The following is a 6,477-nucleotide window of genomic DNA, read 5'->3' on the forward strand; positions in this document are numbered from 1 at the left end:
CCCCACCCTACCCATAAATACTTGTCTTGGTCAACCTCCCAGTCTGAGGCTACTGTTTCACAACCCCAGTAGGCACAATAATAATGTCCTGGGTAATTACAGTATCCTTTCTCATGGTTCGAACTAGGGCAAAAATAAAATCCATGTTTGTTCAGGCAGGGTTTTACCGGTATGAGATCACACAGCGCACAGAGAAAACTAGGGGCTCCTGGAGTAACTTGAGTCTGAATGGTTACTTGTCCTTCCCACCTGATTAAGGTCCATTTAAAAGGTTCATGAGGGTTTCCATTTGCTTGGGTTATTATCAATAACAAAACTAACGGTATACCAGGAAAAAGGGTGTCTGTCAATTTTGTCAATCCAAATATATTTTTACCAGTCCTGGGGAAGTTCAGCCATTGTTGCTTTAGTGTCCCATTGTTCTGGTTCTGTTCTCCACAGTTTGTTCCTCCTCTGCCTTGCCCGTCGACTCGGTTGCTTCGAGCCACGGGGTGTACCATCTTCTCGGCAGCAAGGGAATTCTTCAGGAGAACAGCTGCTTCGGGCTTTCTGCCTGTTTACATAGGCTTCCCACTTTGCAGCTTTAACTAATGGGGCAAAGCAAGACACGGTTAGTACTTCCCTTCTGCACTTTATAGCCAAGATTTCAGCTACAAAGGGGACTGGTTCGGTGGAGTGGTAACAATAATATTGAGGGTTTATTCCTTTGGCAAAAATTTCCCACCACTCATGGGATTCTCGAATAATTTCTTGTTTAGACTCTAATTGTTTTAATTTCCACTCAGTAAGAGTTCTTCGGATTTTCCAACACTCTGTGCAAACTCCTATTGGAGGGTATCCACATTCACAGTGTGTCCACCATTTATCCTGGCATACCTTACACTTAAAACAAGCAAATGGATAACAATTGCAGTTCAAATTATTACACCTAATTCATATATCTAGAGTGCATATATTATTTACATCAGCATATCTTCTATACTTGATATTGTGTGGTTGCATAAGTTTAGCAATTACACTTCTTACACTTCCATATATAATAGATAAAAAGCGAGATAACTATAGCAAATGTAAACAATAATACACACTTTATACCAAAAGGTAATGCGGCAAAATAATCAAATAAAATCTCTATCATAACTTTATCTTCTCAATGTTATCTTGGTGTCACCTGGAGTACTGATTACTTTCCAGTGGGGTCTCGTCACTGGGCCTTTAATGCGACTGGCATGAGTCCATCCACGCTCAGCAGTCCGGACAGCCGTTTCTGTTGTAAGCAGAACAAGACAAGGTCCCTCCCAATTGGGTTTTAGGGTTTCTTCTTTCCACGTTTTAACCAATACCCAGTCCCCAGGTTTAAGATTATGAATTTTTAAGTCCAACGGTGGTCGTTGTACAATCAGTCCATGTTCCCAAAGCTTGTTACGATGTTCTGCTAATTGTGAAACATATTCATTAATCACACGGTCTCGAATTAAAACATTTGTTTGTGGACTTTCAATTCTATAGGACATTCCATACACCATTTCAAACGCTGATATTCCTACATCTGCTCGGGGTCTGGTTCTGAGAATTAATAGTGCCATGGGTAGGCACTTAATCCATGATAATTTGGTTTCTATCATTAATTTAGTCAAAATAGTTTTGATTTCTCCATTCATCCTTTCAACTTTTCCCGAACTTTGTGGATGCCATGGCGTATGGTATTCCCACTTAATACCCAAGCTTTCTGTTAGACCTCTAACAATTTTTGACACAAAGTGTGTTCCTCTGTCCGAGTCGATTACTTCAGGTACTCCATATCGAGGTATAATGTCTTCAAGTTACACTTTAGTAACTTGGTTAGCAGTTGCCTTGGAGGTAGGAAAAGCCTCAACATAATGTGTTAAATGATCCACCATTACTAATAAATATTTGTAACGCCCTACCCTGGGTAGTTCAGTAAAATCCACTTGTATGTGTGAGAAAGGTCTGTATGCTGGGGAACGTCCTCCAAGAGGCTTTTGTCTCATGTTGTTTCGATTAACCTTTTGACAGGTCTCGCAGGCTGCCGTGACTGTCTTTGCTATGTTATATACGCCTATACAGGCAAACTGTTGATTGAAATGATCAACTAACGCCTGGGTTCCCCAGTGTGTTTTACTATGTATTTTTGAAAATATTTCAAGTGCTATGCCCTTCGGCAAAACTTCTCTCCCATCTGGCAATATGTACTTACCAGCCTGTTCCTTAGCTCCCATTTGTTCTAGTTTTTCCTTTTCTGCAGACTCAAAACTCAAATTTTTACTAACAGGTATTTGTTGTATAGTTAAAATCGTACTATAATTGCCTGCCACTCGTTTTGCTTCTGTATCAGCTGCATTATTTCTCCTAACTTGGTAACTTGTACCTCGCTGGTGTCCCTTTATATGTACAACTGCTATTTTATTCGGCATTTTTGATGCCTCCAGAACTCGCCGAATTAATTCCGGGTGTATCAGTTCTTTTCCCTGTGAGTGAACGAATCCTCTTTCTTCCCATATTTTCCCAAAAGTGTGCACTACTCCGAACGCATAGCGTGAGTCTGTATATATAGTTCCATCCTTTCCCTTCAGTGACACTAATGCTTTCCACAATGCATACAGCTCACAGGCTTGAGCCGACCAGCTGGCACTCAGGGGGCCTGATTCTATTGTCTTAAATTCTCCTTTTTCCAACTTAACGATGGCATATCCGGACAATCATTTACCTTCCACTATTCGTGATGGCCCATCTATAAATAATACTTCTCCACATTGTAGTTCTTCTTCTTCTAAGTCTGGCCTAATGGCGTGTCTGCTGTTCAATTGTTTGAAAACAATTGTGCAATAGTTCATTACCTTCTCCTGGGTACAAAAATTCAGCGGGGTTAACTGCTCCAATAGTTTTCAAAGATAGTTTAGGGGATTCTATAAGTATTCCCTCATACTTTAATAATCGGCTATCTGTAAGCCATTTTTCTGCTTTTTGTTGTAACACTCCCCTGATATTATGAGGCGCATATAAGACAACTTCTCCATTAAAGGTAATGCGATTCGTTTCCTCAAGTAATAAGGCAGCAGCAACAATGATTTGTAAACAACTCGGCCAACCCCTGCTCACAGGGTCCAACAGCTTTGATAGGTATGCCACCGGTTTCTTTTGTCCGGCCCATTCCTGAGTTAATACTCCGAATGCCGTTCCTTCATATATGTTAACAAATAAATGGAACGGCCGCTTTAAATCTGGGAGGCTTAAAACCGGTGCTTGGCTTAGCTCCCTTTTGAGACTGGCAAACTGCTCTTGATCCTGAGGGGTCCACTTGGGCATTTTGTCTTTAGACAGTTGTTCATATAAGAATTTAACTTTAAAGCTGTAGTTCTCTATCCATTGCCTACAATACCCAAATAGCCCTAATGCCTGCCGAATTTGCCTCTTAGTGACAGGCATAGGTAATTCCAGAATTCCTTTAATGCGCTCTGGATCCAATATCTTCTCGCCGTTAAACAAATAATGCCCCAAGTATTTCACTTTTTCCTCCACAAATTGTAACTTTTCTTGTGATACCCGTAGTCCCTTTTGTGCAAGAAAGTTTAGGAGCCGAATGCTTTCTTTCCTTACATCCTCCTTATTATTCCCTGCTATGAGCAGATCATCTACATACTGTAACAGCATGTTTCCCGTTTGTACTTGGTATTCTTTTAAGAGCTCTTCCAGGGCCTGTCCAAACAGATTAGGGGACTCAGTGAACCCTTGGGGGAGCACGGTCCATCTCAATTGCTGCCTACGGCCTGTCTCTATGTCTTCCCATTCAAAGGCAAAATAATCACGGCATTCTTCTGCCAGTGGACAGGCCCAAAAGGCATCCTTTAAATCAGCCACACTATACCAGGAGTTATGGGGTCCTAGCTTGCTTAGCAGTGTGTATGGATTTGCTACTACAGGGAACCGGGTGATAGTTCTTTTGTTTATTTCCCTTAAATCATGTACGAGCCGATATTTCCCATTTGGTTTCTTTACAGGCAGAATGGGGGTGTTAAAGGGTGACATACAAGGCTCTAAGATTCCTTGTGCTAACAATCGATCCATTTCTGGTTTTAATCCCCTCCGTCCTTCTAGGGATATGGGATATTGCCTTACCCTCACAGGTATGTGGGGTTCGGAAATTTGGATTTTAATCGGTGGGATTTCCAGTCTACTAATTGTGTCCGGAGAGTGCCAGACATCGGGGTTAATTTGTTTTTGATCATCCACGGTCAAAGGATAAGCAGACACTGTTAGCTCTTGATTTTTCACTTTAATTTCTAATTGCAATTCAACAATTAAATCTCGTCCTAACAGATTAAATTCTGCTTCAGGGACGAGCAAGAGTTCACCCATTCCAAATTTATTTTCAGTTTCGAATACCACATTTTTGATTTTGCTTACTTTAAAGGGTTCTCCTTTTGCCCCAATTACTTGTACTTTTTCAGGGGAAACTTTACATCCCTCAGGTATATGCTTAATAGTTGATTTCTCAGCCCCAGTGTCTACTAAAAAGGTGAACTCTTGTTTATGGGGACCTATTTTTAATTTTATCAAGGGCTCATGATGACTCCGGTCCCCTAAGATATAGAGCCCCTGACCCTCCTATTCTGTTTTCAATATTTCCTCATCCCTGATCCTTTCTCTGCAATTCTTCTTTATATGTCCCCTTTTTCCACAGTAAAAACAACATCTCTGTTCCTTCTTTACTACTACGTTCCCTTGTTTCGTTCCAGCAGTTCTGTGTTCACCAGTTCGCTCTTTGCGATCCTCTCTGACCGCTGCTACCATCATTTTTACTTGTCGCTTGCTGCTCTCTTCTTCCCGCCTTACGTAGACTTTCTGAGCTTCCCTCAATAATTCATCCAACCCTCTATTCTGCCAGTCTTCTAACTTTTCAATCTTCTTTCTGATATCTTCCCATGATTTTGCCACAAACTGAGTTTTGAGGAGCGCTTGCCCTAAAGGGTCGTCTGGATTTACCCCAGAGTACAGCTGAAGGGCTTTCCTCAGTCGTTCCAGCCACTCAGTAGGGCTTTCATCTTTCTTTTGCATTTCATTAAATGCTTTATTGATATTCTGGCCACGGGGTACTGCTTCCCTAATCCCCTGAATTACTATAGTTCTCAGGTCCTGCATATGAGTTCTATGCACTGGATCCTGATTATCCCAATTAGGTCTTTGGAGTGGCCATTTAATATCTGCTTGGGGTCCCTGGGCATGCTGAGCATCCCACAGTCTCATTCCTGCTCGTCTAATCATATCTCTTTCCTCGGTAGTAAATAATTGACCAAGGATAGATTGCATCTCATCCCAAGTATAAAGGTTTGGTCCCAAAAATTGATTTAATCTTTCTGCCACTCCGAGTGGGTCCTCAATTAAGTTTCCCATCTCGGTTCTTTTAAAATCTCGTAGGTCAGCCGAGTTTAGGGGTACGGAAATATATCCGATCACAGGTTGAGGTCCCCCCATGGGTATTTCCCTTAGGGGGTACATCTGAGCTGCCCCTTTCTGACTTCTAGTTACGCGTCTAGGAAGAGGGGGAGACCCTTGTTCCGACTCTGGTGGGGGAGTGGGCGCTCTGGGGACCTCTGCGGGAGCAGGAGGAGGTATGTAAGGAGGGGGGGTTAGAAGGGTTTCGTCCAACTCTTCCTGCTTTTTCTTTTGTTTAGTTTTCATTTCATTCAGTGGGTAAAGTCTAGCTCCCGGTCTTTCTAGCCACACTTGCGCATATCGACTCTCCTCCGGGTTAAGGGGTTTTTTATTATTAACCCAGAGGTTTAATTGCTGTCTTACCCAATCTTCTTCTGACCCATAGACTGGCCAAAAGACATTTTTAGAAATTTTCTTCCCTCCCCATATCTTAGTACAATGTTCTATCATCTTCTGCTTATCTTTCCCTAGAGTTCCAGGGAAATATCTCCAATTGTCTAAGATATATGCCAGAGGGGTATTCTTAGGTACAGTGGGTACCCTTCCCATGGGAGTCGAAGGCTTGCTGCCCTTCGCCCCCATCTTCTGGAATATCCACAAACATACACTCACTCGCTCCCCTTGTTCCTGGCCCAGTCCCTCGCGGGAGATGGGAAACGCAGTACTTAAGAGTCCGCACTCGCTTGGTTCAGTATATCGAACCTCTCACTCGTTATATTCCAGGAAACCCAATCCCGCCCGAACGGCAAACCCGCGAACAAATTCGCAATATACTTACGCGTCCTGCGTCTTCGTCCGGACTCCCGTGCACAGAATTTCTATGGGATTTTACCGGTTTCTCCTTTGCTCATTATTCTAGAATTTAGGTTCGTCGGTAAGGTTGGAGTAAGCTGTTGGTCGCGGGGCCGCGAAATGTCGCGGGGCGCCTCCCCGGAGGACCAAAGCCCACCGTTCCTTATCCGAGTCACGGCACCAGAAATTGTTATAAATTGAGACCACAACGGATCATAATCCAATTAAAAT

The 6,477-nt window shown here is 42.7% G+C and overlaps 1 long non-coding RNA gene across 1 annotated transcript; it reads right to left on the reverse strand.

Annotated features, from left to right (window-relative positions):
* Positions 1–431: 431 nt before the first annotated feature.
* On the reverse strand, positions 432–6,272 carry LOC119141973. The gene is made up of 3 exons (XR_005102120.1): positions 6,233–6,272; positions 1,172–1,267; positions 432–587 (listed from the first exon to the last, which is right to left on the reverse strand). It is a non-coding gene; the product is annotated as an uncharacterized LOC119141973 (long non-coding RNA).
* Positions 6,273–6,477: the final 205 nt, after the last annotated feature.

This window comes from Falco rusticolus, unplaced genomic scaffold (genome assembly GCF_015220075.1).
Source record: "Falco rusticolus isolate bFalRus1 unplaced genomic scaffold, bFalRus1.pri scaffold_119_arrow_ctg1, whole genome shotgun sequence".
In the NCBI taxonomy this organism is placed as follows: domain Eukaryota; kingdom Metazoa; phylum Chordata; class Aves; order Falconiformes; family Falconidae; genus Falco; species Falco rusticolus.